The sequence below is a fragment of the Talpa occidentalis genome, unplaced genomic scaffold (assembly GCF_014898055.3).
Source record: "Talpa occidentalis isolate TD23 unplaced genomic scaffold, MPIMG_talOcc4v2.1 talOcc4.2, whole genome shotgun sequence".
NCBI lineage: Eukaryota > Metazoa > Chordata > Mammalia > Eulipotyphla > Talpidae > Talpa > Talpa occidentalis.
Genome location: NW_023602073.1, coordinates 50,805,124 through 50,823,763, shown reverse-complemented (window position 1 = coordinate 50,823,763; position 18,640 = coordinate 50,805,124). Strand labels below are relative to the sequence as shown.

The 18,640-nt window shown below is 50.2% G+C and overlaps 1 long non-coding RNA gene across 1 annotated transcript; it reads right to left on the bottom strand.

Annotated features, from left to right (window-relative positions):
* Positions 1 to 1,558: 1,558 nt before the first annotated feature.
* LOC119252286 (uncharacterized) lies at positions 1,559 to 5,612 on the bottom strand. The gene is made up of 4 exons (XR_005126782.2): positions 5,457 to 5,612; positions 5,089 to 5,162; positions 3,183 to 3,338; positions 1,559 to 1,861 (listed from the first exon to the last, which is right to left on the bottom strand). It is a non-coding gene; the product is annotated as an uncharacterized LOC119252286 (long non-coding RNA).
* Between the last annotated feature and the right edge of the window lie 13,028 nt (positions 5,613 to 18,640).

Here is an 18,640-nt window from a genome sequence, read left to right as displayed (position 1 = left end):
AAAACGTCCTCCTTTCCCTTTTCAACCCGAGAAACCCACACCCCAGACTCACTCCGCTCAGAACACCAGGCCCCTCCATTCCCAGCACCTGGGCCCGTCGTGCAAACTGCCCTCCCCTCCCCAACATCATACCCAGTGACTCCCCAGGACAGAGGCCCTCCCCAAACCCAGGTCCTCATGAAGGACAGGCCAGTGCTTGCTCTTGGTCCCGTCCCCCTCAGTGTGTGCAGGTGTCCTTGAGAAGCCTCAGGACACATGACACTGTCCCCAAGGAGTTGGAGTCTCCCCACAGGCCCCTGTTCCTGCTCTATCTGCTTGTTCAATTCACCTGAAGGTCAGTCCCTCCCCAGCCCTGAGCTGCCAGGGCCAAGGACAAGGTCCTGCCCCAAACACAGCAGGAGCTGGGTCATATCCCTACTGAGGCCTTCATCCTTGCACTCTCTAACTCTGGGGGGGATTTCTGCTTCCAGAGGAGGGACCAGTGGACTAGAGCAGCAGAGAAGGGAAGATGAGTCCTGGTCAGAGAAAACACCCTCAAACCACCTCCTGGGTGGGGTTGTGGGGAGGCAGGTGATGGTCCAGGAGGGCAGATTCTGGAGCTGACTCTGAGATCATCTCTGGGCTTGACCACTCTCTGTGTGACCATCTTCATCAAGTCTCTTAACCTTCTTGCCTAACATTCCCCACCAGAAAAATGGGAATAGTATCAGCATCTCCCAACCAAGGTTGGAATGAGAATTACATGGATTATGTTTAAAGAGTCACTACCTGTAACTCTAGAACAGGGTCCAGCCCCAGGAAATATTGCAGACACATGACTAAAATAAGTGAAGGACAACTTTCGATGAGGTTGTGCTGGGTCCTCTTAGAGCTGGACCATTTCCTCTGCTACCTCCCATCCTACCCAGCCCCACCACCTTCTCAACCCCTCCTAATGCCAGCTGCTCCCCGCTTTCTTCTTAAAATAAATGTCTTCAAAACTGACATACCTGCTTTGAAATGGGGCTTCTAGGGCGTCCCTTCGAACTTGAGAAGTTTCAGTGTTACTCCAAATTTTCTTGCAGTGTTAGCACCTGCTGTCAGCTGCTTGGAGCCCTGCTGGGTGCCAAGGGGCCTCATGGCTCAGAGAAGATTGTTCCCAGGAGAGGAGACAGGCAGATTTGCCACTCTTTGAGGGGTCTCTGACTAGGGGTGGGATCCCTGGGATCCTCCTAATTTTCTCTTGAAAACCCAATCACCCTTCTCTGGCTCCTACACTATTTGAAGGTGAAAGCTGAAATGCAGACCCCACCCTGTAGACTCCACCCTGCCATCTGGACAGTGCACCCCCATTATCATCAGGGAAACAGCAGGATCAGAGGAGCCAGAAAAGGGGAGGGGCAGGCACCCTGATACCCCTGCAGGCACAGGGGAGGTGCCCGCTGTTGAGGACCTTCTGTGCTCCAGGCTGCTTGGCTCCCAGACTCAGAACTAGGGGTGAGTGTGGGGCCCTGTCAGTGTTGTAGAAATAAATTATGACCTTTTACCCAAGCAGAGGGTAAGAAACAAGCAGTACTTCAGGAATGGTGAGGACAGGAGAAGCTTTAATGACTCATGCAAGAGGTCCCAGACCTGGGTAGCCCCGCAAGGTCTGAGCACCCATTTAAAGACCAAGGGTTCCTTTTATGCACCAATGTCTCCATGTCTGTTACAGGGATAGCATCATTTTTCAGCAGGCACTACCATTTGCTGCAAAGTTCCCAGACAAGGGTGGCAAGGCAAGGCGGGAAAGATGCAGGCATTCGGGGATGGCCTTGGAGAGACAGACCAGCTGGTTGGCTGCCCAACCTGTAGTTAAGAGTGCTGAGGCCTGGCCATGAATCTGGAAAGGGAAAGAGATGTAAGCATACTTGATGATTATGCCTGTGTTGGAGTGTTCATTGCTCCTGGGCTGGCAGTTCTGCTGGAATCTTTATTATATTCATTTGCTCAATAATGTATTTTCTCATCATTCCCCCTTCATGCCCTTCTGAGTTATTTTTCTTATAGGGCATCACCTGTATACCTTTTTTAAGGGAACCCTGATTATTACCCAGCGGCCGTTATGAGGTGAGAGTACTGGAACCCTGGGGAGGAGGAATCTTACTTGGTTGGCTGCAGGGCCTCTTCTCTGACATACAAATACCTCCTTGGGCAGCAGTGAGCAGGTCTAGTCTTTGCCTGTCCTGGGGCACTACAGCTGTCAAGGAGTCACATTGGCATGAAGGGCTAGGGCTGATCTAATGAGCACATTCAAATTTGACTTAAGTCAGCCACCAGCCCTTTATGATGGATTTGAGGCTCTCTTACCTCAGCTGCTCTGGATGCAGTCAGCAGGCCCCTGTGAGTGGGATGCTCAGGGTGGGGGGACTCTTATTCTGGTGAGGGAATTTTAACCTTGAAAGTGTATCTCTTTAGTTAAAATAACCAAGTTAGGCATCAAATTTACAACACAGCATGATTGTTTGTGTTGGGTAACACAATGATATACTCCCTGAGCACAGGCAAGGTAAGGGCCATCTGTGGCACAGATCCTAGAAGTGTGAGTCAAAGGGTTTGTAGCATTTCCCACAGAGACACAGGACCTAGGATAAGATTTGAGGAGGAGTTAGGTGATACCTTTGGAGGGAACAGACCTGGGTCGAGTATGACTCCCGTATACTGGGCAGGACCTGGCCCTAAGAAAATCCAGCAATCTGAAGCAAGAGCCGCATTAGAGCAGTCGAGAGCCATTTGTGCACACTGATTATGTCTCATAGCTGGGACACAGGCATCTGTGGGGAGCGACCAGAAGAAGCCCAGGGTGTCAGAGACCAGAGATCTCCCTTGCTCTTTGTGGCCCTTCTGTCAGACTGGGTACAAACCCTGATTTCATTGCAGTTACTTGTGGTTTGGGAGGTAAGTCCTCACATACAGAAGGGAGGGTGAGGAGCAGGTGTAGGAAGATTCTGGCAAGCAGGCTCATTTTAGCAAACATTTGAAAACAATTATGTCCATACACAGTATCAGGTAACCTAAGGCAAGAGGAAGACGTGCCTCCCAATCCCAGGGGTCAGGGGCCACCGTGGCTAGGCCGACTGCAAAGGCAGTCACTACAGGAACAGAAAAAACAACAAACAAGAGGTCAAATGTGTAGAAGGTCCTCAAGCTTCTGCTGTGCGTACACCAACCAGCTTCCCGAGTGTGGCCAGAGCAGGGCTTGATGTCTAAGGCTGCCTGGTGGGTTGATCCATTTGTAGCCTCAAGCGAGGGAGATTCTTGGGATCAGGGGCTGTTGTCCATCCGCTGGCTGAAGTGTCCTTCCTCTGGTTTGTAGGCCCCTTTTTTTTAAAAACATAGTTTTTTGGGTTTGTTTTTTGTTTTTTATTTACTTATTCAAGCACTGGGTACAGTAGAAGCGTGGAAGGGTGAGAGAATTCATCAGAGCCAGAGCGGAGAGTAGAACAGGCAAACTGATGAAATACACTGAGAGGGGAGCAGCGGGCACAGCAGGAGAGGTATACGAGCCATGTGGGACCTTCGCTGGCGTCGGGGGATCGAACCGGCGCTGCAGAGGGTGCAGGCAGCTTCGCAACCCAGAATTCAACAGTTGCGCCACGGGGGAGGCCCTGTAGGCCCCTTTCACTTCGAAGTGATGCACACAAGGGAGTAGAAACTGAGACATCTACTAAGGAAAAAAAAAGGGGAGATGGGCAAGGTCTACAAAGGGGAAGGTTAAGAGATCAGTACAGAGGGCCTCCCTGGTGGTGCAAGGGGTTAAGACGCAAACCTATGAAGCTACCCACAGTCACTGCAGCACAAGTTCAATCCCCCACCAGGGAGATACCCACATGGCACAGCAGACCTCTCCTGGCTCCCCCGCTGCTCCCCTCAGCAGTGTATTTCGTCAGTCTGGCTGTTCTACTCCCCACTCTGTCTCTGGTGAATTGTCTCACCCCCCTCCACACCACTGGCTTGTACCCCAGTTCTTGTATGCATAAATAAACAAATCTTTAAAAAAGAGAGAGAGAGAGATCAGCACAGAGACGGGTAGGTGCCAGCTGGTTCTGCTGTTTAACCCCCTTCTCCTTGGACATCATTTCCCCCTTTGATGCCCTTGTGGGTTTCTCACAGGGCAGCACCTGTATCAAACAAGGGGGATTGGGAGAAATACAGGAAAGACAAACTTGTTAAGACAAACAAGTTTGCTTTTTTTTTTCAAATAAACACATTTAATTGTACAATAGAATTATTAACTGCCAACATTATAAATTTAAAACATGTATGCTTTAATTAAACCATTGCATTTTGAACTAATTTGTTTACCAAAAATTTCAGATCGCGATCTCAAAATTTGTTTTTTTCTATTAGAATTTAATATAGGCGCCATTTGTAATAATTTTAACACAGCAACCTCCAGAGACAAAAGACGCAAAGGCAAAGACACAGACACAGAGATCTCGTCCATTTAGAATTTGGCCCTTTGCACTAACTTTTAGAGAGAGTTATTTTACCAAAATTTCTGACAACACTGACAATTATTAATTTATTTTTAAATATTTTTAACTCCCTCCTTCAGAGAGGAAAACATTTCTCAAGTTATATTTGTAAGACAGTCCCTTAGGTTTTAAAGAAAGTGGGGCAGAAAATTCCCTATGAGTTTCCTTTTTTTTTTTTTTTAAGCACGGTCTCCAGGACCGTCTGTTTGCTCCAATTCCCTCCCATTTATTTGATGTTGCAGCGAGGGAAGGGGGAGCACACAGATGCTTCCCTGACCGTCCCCCTCTCAGAGATTTTGACAAGTCCAGACATTAGAGGAACATTGAGCTATATGAGTTGTGGACAGAACCACAGGTAAAGCCCAATGTGTCTCCGCAGCTGCAGCTGTGGACATTTCACACACACACACCGCTCTCTTTCTCTCACACACACACATCCCGAAGGTTATAACCATCCCATCCCTGCCTTTATGGGAGCTCCAAGTTCCCGACCAAAACGTCATGAGACCCTCGAGGTCTCCCCAAGAGGTGATCAGCCTCTCCTTCCAGCACTCTGGGCAGGCCACATGGGAGCCAAAGTCCAGGGACCTACCTGATCCAACCTCGGGCACAAAGTCCTGCCTCACTCAGTCCTTTGGAAGTCTGGCCAGGAAGGCATCATGGGGGCTGGGCAGGAGCAACCAAGTCAGAGACCAGCCTAAGGTCCTCAGCGGAGTGCGCTTCCCCTCCAGTGGCTCTCCCTCCCCCCGCACACTATGTGTCCTCTTAAGCCAATGGCTCAATAATATATTTTCCCATCATCAGGACTGACACTCTCCCCAAGTAGGGCTCTGCCTGTGCCCAATGTTGATCACCCCAGTGACCTCATGGCAGAGGTCACCTCACATGGCAGGGCCAGTGAGGAGCCCCCAGGGAGGCTGATCTCTTCTCCTCAGAGCAGCTGACCCAGGAGATCCTCACCCTGGACCCCAGGAGTCAGCACTGGGCACCAAGAGCTGCCAGGACCTGGTCCTGCCAACACTGTGTGGACGGGTCCTGCGGCTCGTTCAGATGTTAATGTCACCTGAGACCTGGTCACAGTGACCAGATCCTGTCCCTCCAGGATACAGGGTTACCAGGAAGTCCTAGTTCTATGTCTCCAAGGAAACCGAGGGGGGCCTGGGCCTCCCCTCACCCCTCACTTCCTGTGGTTTCCCCTCCTCAGTGAAGGTGAGTTTCCCCTGGTGCCCACCCAGTTATCTCTGCCACAAACTCCAGGGTCATCTTCACGATCCACCCCCCCCACCCAGTCTTCTTCCAATGCACCCAAATGTTCAATTCATGTCCATGACCAGCACCTATTCCACATCACCCTCCTTTCTCACCTGGCCCAAGGGTCACACCACTCCACCTCCAGCCTCACCTCTCCCAGTCCATTTCCTTCCAAGACCATGATCCTGTTCAGTCAGCTCATGTCAACTCCCTGTCTCATCCCTCAGGGGATCCCTCTGCTTAATGGAGGGGCTCCCAGGTCTCCCCATTCCTCTCTGACCCCCTCCCATTTCTCTCCCAGGGCCCCCCTCTGGCTCAGGTGACTCCTCCAATTCAGGGAGCTCTCTCAGCCTCAGGCCTCCTCACAGTCCATGAAGCTCCTGCTGCGTCTGCTCCCCAAGCCCTCACCTTTCTGGCCTCCCCTGAAGTGACCAGCTCAGAGAAGCCTCTGCCAACCTCCTGATCCCACTTGTGCACCCCACACCTGCTTATTGGGCTTGGGGTCCTGTCCTCCACCCCAGCCCGGACGTGTATCATCTGGGAACCATGTGGGATCCCAGGAGTTGGCCCTGTGAGTCCTACTCTGTGTCCAGCAGTGAGGGGCCTCACCAGCCTCAGCTGAGCTTGTCTGCAGAGGAGACACTGTTGCTGACCCTCGGCCCCTCAGCCTTGTCCACTCAGAAAACCCCTTGGTCCACTGAGAACACGAGACGTCACCTCTGACCTGAGCACCATCCTCTGATAGACACAGTGTCCACCATGCTCCCCTGTCTGCTATTCTATCCACCCAAATACAACTGGGTCACTAATCACATCTCACTGAGCTGGAATCATTCAGGGCAGCACCTGTGTCTGCCCCCAGATTCTCCCAAGGCTCAGTCCCCAGAGTCACTACCTGGTTACCGAGGCCCTCACCACACTCCTGCCGGGTTGTGGACTTCACAGCACGTTCTACACACCAGGGACCCGACTCCTCACAGAGCCACAGCCTCACAGCAGCAGGACTGTCCCTGCCAGGGCTCATTCTCCTTCTCTTGAGGGGCCTCCCATGTCTGTCTTCATGGCCAGACTGACTGACCCTGATGCCAGAAATACTTGGTTTTCTGCCTGAAGTCTTATCTGACATATTAAAAGCTCAAGATGCTTCTGTATATTCTCTGAAACATCCCACACTTCTGACTGTACCCAGTGCTTGCATCCTATTGAGATAAAAAAAAAATTTAATTTATGATCATCTTGACTTAGAGTCCATCTTGGAATATCCAGCTGAATTTGAAAATAAATATAGAGACAAGGAATAATTCTCTCTTCCATATTTAGCCCCTCAAACATCACCAATCCCTCTCCAGTAGGGACAATTCTCAAGGCCTAAAGGCATTAAGAGTATTTGGTGAAGAATCAGATGGGACAAAAGCACTGTACTGAGCACCTAAGTGCCAGGAGCTGGGCTGCACAGACAGAGATGAAGGCGCCTGAGTCCTGCCCTCTGTGTAGGGACATGATCCAGGACCTTCCTGGGGGGAGGGGCTGCAACTACAGGATGTGCCCCACCCCCACCCCAGCTCTCAGCCCAGTCCCCACCTCCACACCCCTCAGGGGGAGGGGAATAGGAAGGGGACCTCCAAATGCCCAGGAGGACACACCCAGAAACCTCATCTCCCCCTGAATGCTGCCCTTGGGTCCATGTTGGGAGGGGAAGGAGGAGGGACAGAGCACAGGGCATGTGTCCCTGAACAACACTGGGGGACACAGGACACCCTGCAGGAAGGACAAACACCCCCCTCACTGCCTCTCCAGCTCCTCAAGGCCTGTTCCTGCTGCTTTGTCAAAAGTCACTGGGGGTAACTCACTGAACTGTCTTGCTCAAAAATAAATTGTCCCATGGCTGATGGGTTAATAATTTACTCTTTTTTAAAGACATATGATACCACTAATCTTTTAATTGCTTCAAGCGCTTTGAAGTTCTTTCTGGTAAATACCTAAATTAGCCAAAAGACAATGGCAAATGTTTAAAGAATAATGATTTTAAAATCAACTTTTGGTTGGAAGGACTAAACCCCCTTTCTTTAACATTAAAGCTTAATTTCTCTGGACATTGTTAAAATTAAAGGTTCACAGGGTTATTTTCTCTTGCAACAAAAAGTTTACAGTCATTTTTCAGACTTCGTAGTTTCAGGTTGGTTGGAGTAGGGTGCTTCCCCAGAAGGAATTGAAAAGTAAAAGAAAGACACACACATGCACACACACACACAGAGACGGCTATAATTGCTACTTTAAGTTTCCCTCCTTGTGCCTCCCTGGTGGTGCAGGGGGTTAAGACACAATCTGTGAAGCTATCCGCAGCCTTTGCATCACGAGTTTGATCCCTGGCCTAGGAATATCCAAATGGCAAAGCAGACCTCTCCTATCTCACCTGCAGCTCCCCTCAGCAGTGTATTTCAGTCAATCTGCCTGTTCTGCTCCCCACTATGTCTCTGGTAAACCCTCTCACACACCACCTGCATCTCTGGCCTGTTCCCAAGTTCTTGTATGCATAAATCAACCTTTGGAAAAAAAAAAAAAATTAAGATCCCAGCTCCAAACCCCCACCCCTGAGGGTCTCTGAAGCAGCAGGTCCCAGAGGGAAGCAGGGCCATCCTGCAGCTCCTGCCTTGGCACACCGGACAGAGAGGCTACTTGGTGGGGGAGGAACCCAGGGGCCAATAAAAACGCCCCTAGGCTGGTCTCCAGGTTCCATGAGGCTCTGCTGCCCCCTCGTGGCAAGTTCAGGGTGGACAGTGAGAGGGAAAGGATGATTCAGATGTCATCCTTGGAAATTTGGACAGAAGAGCAGGAACCACACACATACACCCACACAGTCCATGCAGAATTCTAGATACAAAGAACAGGCAAAACAAATCTGTGGTGATGGAAATCAATGGTCCCCAGGCAGGCTGGGAGGGTCCTGGGGTGGTGAGAAGTAATTCACCTGCTTATTCACTCACTGGAGACTGAGCTCTTCTTTGTGTTCATTTTCAACAATGAAAAACTGATTCCCACAGGGCAGCAGGGGACACAGTCAGCATCTCTGTCCAGCCAAGCTTCACCTCTGGGTCTGTCCCTCATGAGCCCCAATCTCACAGCTGCATTGAGCCCTGAGGGGGGGGGGGGGGGGGTCGTCACCCCTTTCATGGAACACACACACACACACACACACACACACACACCCCTGCACCCTGAAACCAGAAGCATTTCTCCTTAACCTGTCCCTCCCTTTTTACCAGGGATCCCCTACTGGAAGGTTTAGGACTCAATTCTGACACTCACCTGTCAGTGAGTATTTATTGACAACCTGCCATATGCATCTTGAGGAAAGATAAATATGTCTTGCCCAAGTGAGGCTTAGCGCCATAGTCTGTCATCTGACAGGACACAGGGTGAGCTGGAGAACATCACAGAGCAAGTGACCAGAACCTCTGTCACACCCAAGGGGTGTGACACACCCAGGAGGGAGGGAGCAGAGGCTGCTTCTGACAATGACAGAGGTGCAATGACAGAGGTGCTGAGAATTAGCTCCAGCTCCAGCCCTGACTCCCCAGGGGAACCCACACTCCCTGGAACAAGCTGCACCTGCTGCTCAGCTCCTGCCCTGAGAGCCTCTTCCTGCTGAGGAGACCCTGACACAGCAAGGGCCTGGGGCTCAGAGCCCGAGGGGGGTGCTCAAGGCTGAACCCCAGGGAGGGAGGGGAGCCCACAGCTCCCCCAGTGTCTTCTGAGAGAGCCCAGTCCTGAGTGAGGAGATTGTCCCCCATGGAGACCCTGTCTTGCCCAGCCCAGTGAGGCAGAGGGAGGAGAAGAAGGGGAGAGGGGTGTCAGGGGGAAGCAGGTTCCCCTGAGCTGCTCCCTGCAGCCTTGTGAGGAGGGGCTGTGTCTGTGGGGGGGCAGCTGAGGGGGCACTGGGGCAAAGTCATGGCCCAGCCACTGTGGGGCCTGCAGAACCAGGGATCCCCATCTCCACTGCTGGCTGGGTCTCCAGGGACAGGCAGAGCTCCTTGGCTTGGGGGGTGGGGGCTCCCAGGAGCTGAGGTGTGGGTTCTCTACCAGGGACACCCCTCCAGGGACACCCGCATGCACTTCTGTATCCACCTCCCCAGAGACCACAGGAGAAATGGCCTCCACTGTCCCTCCTGTTCACAGTCAGGAGGTAGAGCATTTTAAAGAACTCATAAGAAATGTCAAGGGGAACAAATGAAATGAGGCCTAACCAAGGTTCCAGAGCATGAGGCTCTGGCTCTGTGTCCACATTACACTGAAAACCAGGGGCAGCTCCCTGGCTGAGCAGCCCTTAGCTGGGGGACCCAGCCTCAGATCACACTAGCCCCTCCTGTTCCCCACTCTCCCTCCATGTGCCCCCAGGCTCCTCCCAGGGCCCTGGCTCACAGGGCAGTGTCCTGCCCTGCTCCACTTCCCACCCCCTGCCTGCCCAGGGAGACTCACCCCCCTCCCTGACCCTCTCCCCTCACCTTGTCTACCAGCCCCCCTGCACAGCTCTCAGGCATCGCTCCTCCCTCACTGTTCCCCAAGACACCAGCTTCTGTGGGAGAGAAGCAGCCTCTCTTTCCCTTGACCAGCTCCCCCAAGTCTTTTTCCTGCCAGTCAGTTCTCTGGGATCCTCCTCCAGCTGCTCCTGCATCAGGGCTAACACAGGCGACCCAACTGGCTCCAGAACCTTCTGGTTCACACCCACAGGTTCAAGTGGCCCCTGGCCTCCTCACCATCTCCCCTTTATCCCTCCTCCTCTGAGGTGACCCCTCCCTTGACTAAAATGCAGGAGGGCAGAGGAGAGATCCCAATACTGATACAGACTGTTCCTTGCCCCCCCTCAAGGGGACCTGGCCCTGCAAGGTGAGGCCTCCAGCCCTGGGGCTGCTCTCAGCAGGGCACACTCCTCCCCTGGGGCATGGAGACCACTGGCTTCCCAGGTCAGCTGGTCAGAGGCAGGATTCCAAACTTGGGGTTCATGTCTCTGGGGCACCTGAGAGGATGATGTCAGGGGGCACAGGGATCATCTTCCTGATCAACACAAGATATGACAGATCCCTCCAGGTGCATGGGAAAGGCCACATGACTGTCAAAGCTGGAGAATTGGAGAAAGGAAGAGATGAAATGGGGAGGTCAGAAGATGGGCTCCGTGGGAGTATCAGGCAGGAGCACCCCAAGGCTGAGGGAGTCATGTCTGCTCTGCCTGAGATCACAGTGATGGCATGGTTCCCGCAGAGCTGGGAGAGGATTGGGGTCCCCATGAGAGGAATCAGAAACCATATAGGGAGGAGGATCCTGAGGACACTCTGAATCTCATGAATCCCCCCCTGGCATGCCCACTTGGGGGTTCCTCCCCTCTGGATGAAGATCTCACCTCCTCAGATGACTCTCCCTGAGCCCAGAGAGAGAAGAGAGGAGGGAGATGGGGTGGGAACAGTTTACAGAGGACAAGGGGATAAGCCCCTCCCAGGACTCTAGGGACATGGACTCTGGGGCTCAGCTGGGGGTGGACAAGCTCCTGAGGTGAGAAGGACCATGAGTGTCAGATGAGCAGCTTCAGTCTAGACCTAGGGTCTGCCTTGGCCTGTCTGGGGCCTGGTGTCTCCTCCTCTCCTCAGGCTGCTCCTCAGGTCTGCAGGGGGAGGTGCTGAGCTGTGTGATATCTGAATTTCAGTTTCTCATTTTTGTGTTCAAAGCGGGGCATTTTTAATGCATTTACTTTATAATTACTAGCACAAAAGTTTTCTACTATAATCAATACAAAGTTTCCTGTATAAAAATCTGTCTTAAAATAAGTAATCTTGTGTAATTATTAGGAAATCATAAACATGACTCTCAAACAAATATATAAACAATTAATATTATTATTAATAACAGTACTGGTATTATTGCAACATGCTACAAAGAGGATTTTTTTAAAAAGATTTATGTATTTATTTATTTATTTATTCAAGAACCGCGGTAAAGGCCAGATACACGGGAGGGCGAGAGGATTCACCAGAAACAGAGCAGTTTGCAGAACAGGCAAACTGATGAAATACACTGCTGAGGGGAGCAGCGGGCGAGACAGAAGTCTGCCTCACCATATGGACCCTCGCCGGCCAGCAGGGATCGAACCACGCTGAAGCAGCTGCAGACAGCTTCACAGCATGGTGGTCAACCGCCTGTACCATCAGGGGAGGCCCTACAAAGAGGATTTTGAGGAATAGATCCTTTATTGTCCAGCATGAAAGCAACTTAAAATAAAATATTCTAAGAAAGAACAAAACTTGTACTATCTATGGATAAAAAAATTATAGTCTTTGGAATTCTCTTTTTTGCTTTACAGACAGCATGTGACTTCACAGCAAACACATCCTTTACTAATGATAAAAACCCAAATCAAACCTTATACATTTTCAAAATAGTTCCATAAGTATGAATCTAATTACAAAATCTCTGCAAAGCCCCATTATATCAAAAGACATGACACACACCTCACTTATTTATCAGTTTTTAACAGTTTTTCAGAACAATAGAAGGAAAAATTTCATGGATAGTAGCTGAGCATACTTCCTAAAAATGACAAATATCCCATCACGGGATCCAGAACAAAAGCAGCTCAACCAGGAGAGATGCATGTCCTCAGCTGTGACTGGAGTGTCCCCGCAAGGGCTCATCCTGACACTGTGCAGGTGGCAAAGGGACACGCTCCTGGATTCCAGCTCCAGGTCACACAGGAGGGTGAATGGGGGATGTGGGCCAGGAAGCAATGAATGGGTGATGGGCACAGTATATATACCTTTGACTACTCAGCTCCCAACACACATGATTCACACACATTTGAACAACCACACAACACAATTGTATGTTTTTTAACTATCAAGAGAAGCTTTCTTTACACATCTCTAAAACAGACATCACTAATCTTTGTACCTATATTACTTATTTCTCAAGTTCAGTCACAATTCAATTGTTCATGTTATCTAAAACATACATCATAAATGTAAGGTATTCTTCAGCACCTGGATTCCTCAGCCAAGCTCAAGTTGGATAAACTCCAGGTAATTTAAGACATGAATTCATGGCTCATTCCCTTCCTTGTCCAAACAGTAGAAAAATCCCTTGAAATATTTTCTTCATGAAAAGAAAAATGATCTCCCATGGTAACACTCTTCCTACCCCAAACAGGTTCAAGTCAGTCAATTTTACCATCTGTGGCCTCAGCACGAGGCTGACCTGAAAGTTCTCACAGCCACAGCAGTAAATGGGTGATGAGACAGTCCACGCATTCAGCTCCACACTCACAATGTATACACGGCTTATTTTTAAATATCAAGAGAAAGCTTCTTTTACGAGTGAAGAAGTGCCCGCCTTCCCCCAAAATGAGGGCACAGACAGCCCCAATTTTTGTATCTAACATGCCATGTTAGGGATTTCTCAAATTTGCTCACAATATCTTTATCTATTCTGTTTTTTTTTTTTTTGAAGATTTATTTATGCAGACAAGAACTGGGGTACAGGCCAGAGGTGCGAGGTGTGAGAGGATTCACCAGAGACAGAGTGGGGAACAGAACAGGTAGATTAACTGATATATACTGCTGAGGGGAGCTGTGGGCAAGACAGGGTAAGTCTGCTGTGCCATGCAGGTAGCTCCCAGGTTTGTGATAGTAGTTGTGCTGCAGTGGCTGCAGATAGCTTCACAGTGCTGTGCGTAAGCCCTTGTGCCACGATGGTGGTCTCTTTATTCTGTTATCCAAAACTATGTTATAAACATAAACTATATCAACTTGTATAAAAGCCCAAGGGAAGAAGACAAATAAAGACAATGGGTAATAAATACAAATTAACATACACAAGAGAAATTGTTAAAACATCGTGTGCCATTTCCCCAAATATTACAATCTCTATATAGTCACGCAGCATTATGACATGTGACTATCCCCCATGTTTCCTTCTCTGTCTTCTCCTCCCACCAGAACCACATCAGTGTCCCCTCGGGGAGGGATCACACCTTCCTCCCTGCATGTCTGAGGCTCAGGATCCTGCTTCCTCTGGCAGTTGTGGTTCCTATGACTGAGTCAGCACAGGGGTCTGTAAGTTCCAGCTCCCCAAGTCAGCCCGAGTCTCAAAGTCTCTTTTTCATTCTCATATTAATTCAGGGAGCTGTTCTCTCCTTCCCAAATGGTGTTGACACAACAGAGGAACAAGATCCTTCTCCTGAGGTCACCAAATTAACACACCACAAGTTTATCACTGGTAATAGAAATTCATCAGATTTGATAAAATTAACTGTATTTCATCCATTCCAGAGTAGGAAGCAGATAACAGAATATTAGGCTCCTCTAAAAGTCCATCATCTGCCATTTCCCCAAATATTTAGGAGGCAGAGGTTCCTGGTCAGATAATCCAGACTCCTAAAAATAGATCTGGGGACCCTCCATAAAGCTCTAGTTTCCTCCAAACAAAGTCAGGTTGGATAAAGTAAACTACAATTAATTTAGAAGAATCATTCACAGCTCATCCCCTTTCATGTCCTAACAGCATAAAATCCCTAGTAAATATTTTCTTTACCAAATAAAAAATTTTTCCTATGGAAAAATTAGTTCTACCCTAAACGGGTTCAAAGTTATGTCTCAGCACAAGGCCTGACCTGACTGTTCTCTCAGCCACGGCCCAGGAATCTGCACCCAGAGCAGGAGGATGAGACTCCAACATCTGGGACTCACTCATAGATTTGTCCACAGGAACCTGCAGCCCCAAGAAGAGCCCAGGGCAGGACTGGGCAGGGAGGGGGCCTCATGGGGACACGGTCTCGGGGGTACAAGGGAGGAGGGGGCCTTCAGACCCTGGGGGAGCCCCATCCACACCAGAGCCTGAGGGGATCCCCTCCCCTGGGGGACTCACAGGCTCCCCCAGAGAAGGAGGATTGTTCATGGGCACAGAGGGCTTCTGGGGCCCAGCCTCCAGGGGGCAGAGGGTCAGGGACACATCTCCTAAATAACAGACAAAGTATGGAAGGAGCCATCAGTCATGTCATAGAAGGAGACGTCCCATTGAGCATAGTCCAGGAAAACCACCCGGTGGGGAACCTGCCTAAAGGGTAGTGGAGTATCAGGGTCAGTATAGGCTTGGGGAAGGTTATTGTACCGGCCAAAAGCCCATTTCCCATTCAGTGGGGACGGAACACCGTATCTGTTTTTCTCATCTTTCCTCCAGACCCCCAGACCCCACTCAGTTCTGTCTGCATTCCTGATCTCTACCTCCCAGTAACAGCGCCCTGATGTGATGCCCTCAAGACCTAAAAAACTGTATCCATTTCCTGTTCCATTGTGATGATGGATCAGACTCTTCTTATCACGAGAGAGGACAATTACACGCTTGCTAGGACCTGGATCCAAAGTGACAGGCCCTGCAGAGAGAGAACTCATGTGCCAGCCTGACATAACAAGGGCACACACCTCCTCACCCCAGATACTCAGCTTCATGGGGAGAGGGATATGTTCCCTGAAATGAGAGCCTGGTGACCCCTGCCCACAGCCCCCAAGCAAGAGAAGGAGCCACAAGATTATTGGGGGTCAAATATGACACAGGACCCCTGGGGACCCATCTGGACCCTTAGGACTAAGGAGCCCCTTAAGCACCCATAAGCAGTCACCCCCTCCCAACACAGCTGTGTGACATCACAGCGGCACCCACCCCACCCCACGGAGGGTGCAGAGTCTGTGCCCACACAGAGAACAGAAGGAAAGGCCAAAAGATGAGCAGCCCCAGAGAGAACAGAGCCACTCACAGGCCCGGAACTGCTCCTTCCGCCAATCTGCAAGAGACACACATGTCATGTGAGGGACTCTAGATACTCACACATCAGGTTCCACACCTAGTTTTCTACAAGACAGTGACACAGAGTTATGGGGAAAATACTTGGATATTTGGTTGATGCATTTAACTTTTAGATTCATACACATGCACACACACATACACACAGTTGTTATGAGGCAAATTTCCCACAGTTTTAAGACTCAGGGGTGAGAGATCTTAATACTTAGGGGTCAGAGGCTGGACACCCACTGAACAGAAAGATCTTTACCCAGATATGAACATCAAATTATACTTTTCAGCCATCAGCTACAGGCCTACCCTAAAAACTAGGTTTTCTTGGACAGGTTCTATGGAGATGAAACGCCCAGGACTGCATGTGCTTATGAAGAACTAACAGACCTGGACGTGCCGCTTCTCTCTGAGCCATGGGGCTTAGAACTACAACCAGCCCAGGCTTGTGTGTGGCCTGATGCTCCTGCCTCCTGGGGCAGAAAAGTCCTGCGGAAGCCTGGAGACATGGGGGCTGGTGGGCAGAACTTTTCCCTCTGATTGTGAATAAATCTGTTTGTCAAACAAGGGGAGAGAGTCAGAGAGAAAGAAAGAATGACGCAACGTGACTGAGCTGCGTGTAGGGGTGACTGACACGAGTGAGAAGACTCAGGACACTCAGTAGAGTGTCCTGCCTACTCAGGAGAGGGTGGGGAGGGTTCTAGGGGGAGAGAGACGTGCAGAGTAGGGAACATGGACACACACTGAGAGGATCAAACACTAGTGACAAATTTCCACATTTTCAAGTGTGGTGGAAACAAAACCATCCCTGTAGACAGAGAAGAACACAAACCATTGGATTGACACACTGTTTCCTTCAAGAGGAGCCCAGAAAGATGGAAGCTTCAAAGTAAAACCTCTCTCTAGAAGCAGAATAATGACTTCAAAGATGTCCATGTCCTCATCCCATGAACCTGTGAAAATGTGTCCTTGACAGAGGAAAGAGAAACCTGCTGGTGGGACAGAGACAGGAACTGGAAACAGGGACGTTACTGTGGATCATCAGGGGGAACCAATCACATGAGCCTTAACAGCCATGATCCTGCACCTGTGCCCAGAGACAGTCACATGGTGACCGCAGCAGGGCCATAAAGAGGCTGCACAGCAGGCTGTGTGGGCAGAGGATGGAGTTCCCCAGTCAATGCAGGGGGACCTAAATCCTGGGAGAGGAAGGGGCTCCTGGAGGAAGGAGCTGCCAGACCCTGGAGCTAGTCCCAGGACGCGGTCTCAGGTGTCTGCCCTGCAGGCGTGTGAGATGATAAACTGTGTGGGTGATGCTGCTCAGGGTGTGGTGATGTGTGTCAGCAGCAGCTGGAGCTCTGATGCCTCATGTGGGGGCCCAGGCAGGTGAGCAGGGCCCTGGCAGGGGACGGTCTGCAGGGAGCACCAGGACCTCATGATGCATGTGGAGAGATGAGAACCCTGAAGTGTCAATGCTCTGGGGGGAGAAGGAGGGAGAGAGAGGGTCCTGGAGAACAGACAGGGAGGGAAGGACAGGTGAGGAGAGGAGGACAAGAACGTGGGACAGGAGGAAGGACCCAGAAGGTTTATCAATTTGCTGACCAGAGACAGACCCAGACTCTGACTCTGCTGTATAGAGAGTGTCACCCACAAGCCCTAATGACCAGATGGGATGTGCCTGCCCCCCTCAGCATGCACCACACAGGATCATAGACCAGAGACCCCAGGACAACCCCTGAAATGACCAAATGGGAGCACAGGCCCCTTCCCTCCAGGACCCCAAAGCCATGTCATCCCCCACCCCACACCTGCCTGGGAAGGAGGAAGCAGGTCCTTCCCCAACACTCAGGTCAGACACAGCAAGATTCTGAGAGGTTGTCTGGGGAGAGGTGAGTTTCCCAACTGTGTGAGGAGAGAGGGGGAGAGAGGAGAATCCAGGATCTACATTTATAGAAATAAGGAACAACATCTTTTTTTTTTTAAAGATTTATTTATTTATACAAGCACTGGATACAGTCAGATGCGCGGGAGGGTGAGAGAACTCACCAGAGCCAGAGTGGGGAACAGAACAGGCAGACTGACGAAATACACTGCTGAGGGGAGCAGCAGGCGGCAGGAGAGGTCTGCATGCCATGTGGGACACTCGCCAGCAGCCAGGGATCGAACCAGCGCTGCAGAGGCTGCGGGAAGCTTTGGAGCCCAGCGCTCAACCATTGCGCCACTGGGGAGGCCCAGGAACAACATCTTCTTGTGCACACTGTGTATAAATGTGTGACACCAGCCACACCTGCACAAGCTCACTCAGAGTGTAACATGGTGGTCCCCAGGAAAAAGGGAGGTTCCAGGTTTCCTGCCTCACCCAAGGGAGGGTGGAGCTGAGCAGGGAGAAGAAGCTGCAGAGGAGACTGGGAAGGAAGGAAGCAGGATGGAGCCAGAAGGAGACCTGGAGGAGGCACATGGAGCAGAGAGACATGTGAAGAAACTGTGCTTGCCTTTTGGTCGTGGACTGGGTGACAGATATGGGTGAGACTCGTGACAATGGCAGTTTTTTTTTTTTTTATTAAATAATAAATTTTATTTTTATATTCCCCCATACAACTGCACATGCCCCATTCTGACCCCAATCCCTCCCCTCCCAGCCCCCACCCCCCAAAAAGTGTCTCTGGTTCATAGTTTTTCTTGATTTTGATTTTCACTTTCTTATAGTTATTCATTTTCCTGATCAATTATTTAAGTTTTCTAGATTCCTGCTATGAGTGAGACCATCCGGTATTTTTCTTTTTCTTTTTGGCTTATTTCTCTGAGCATGATCCCTTCCAGCGCCATCCATGTTGCTGCAAATTGCATGTGTTTATCTTTTTTGAATGCTGAGTAATATTCCATGGTGTATATGTACCACATCTTCTTGATCCAGTCATCTATTTTTGGGCATTTGGGTTGTTTCCAAAGCTAGCTATTGTAAATAGTGCTGCTATAAACATAGGGGTGCAGGTGTTCTTTGGAATTGATGTTTCTGTGTCCTTTGGGTAAATACCTAGGAGTGGAATTGCTGGATCATATGG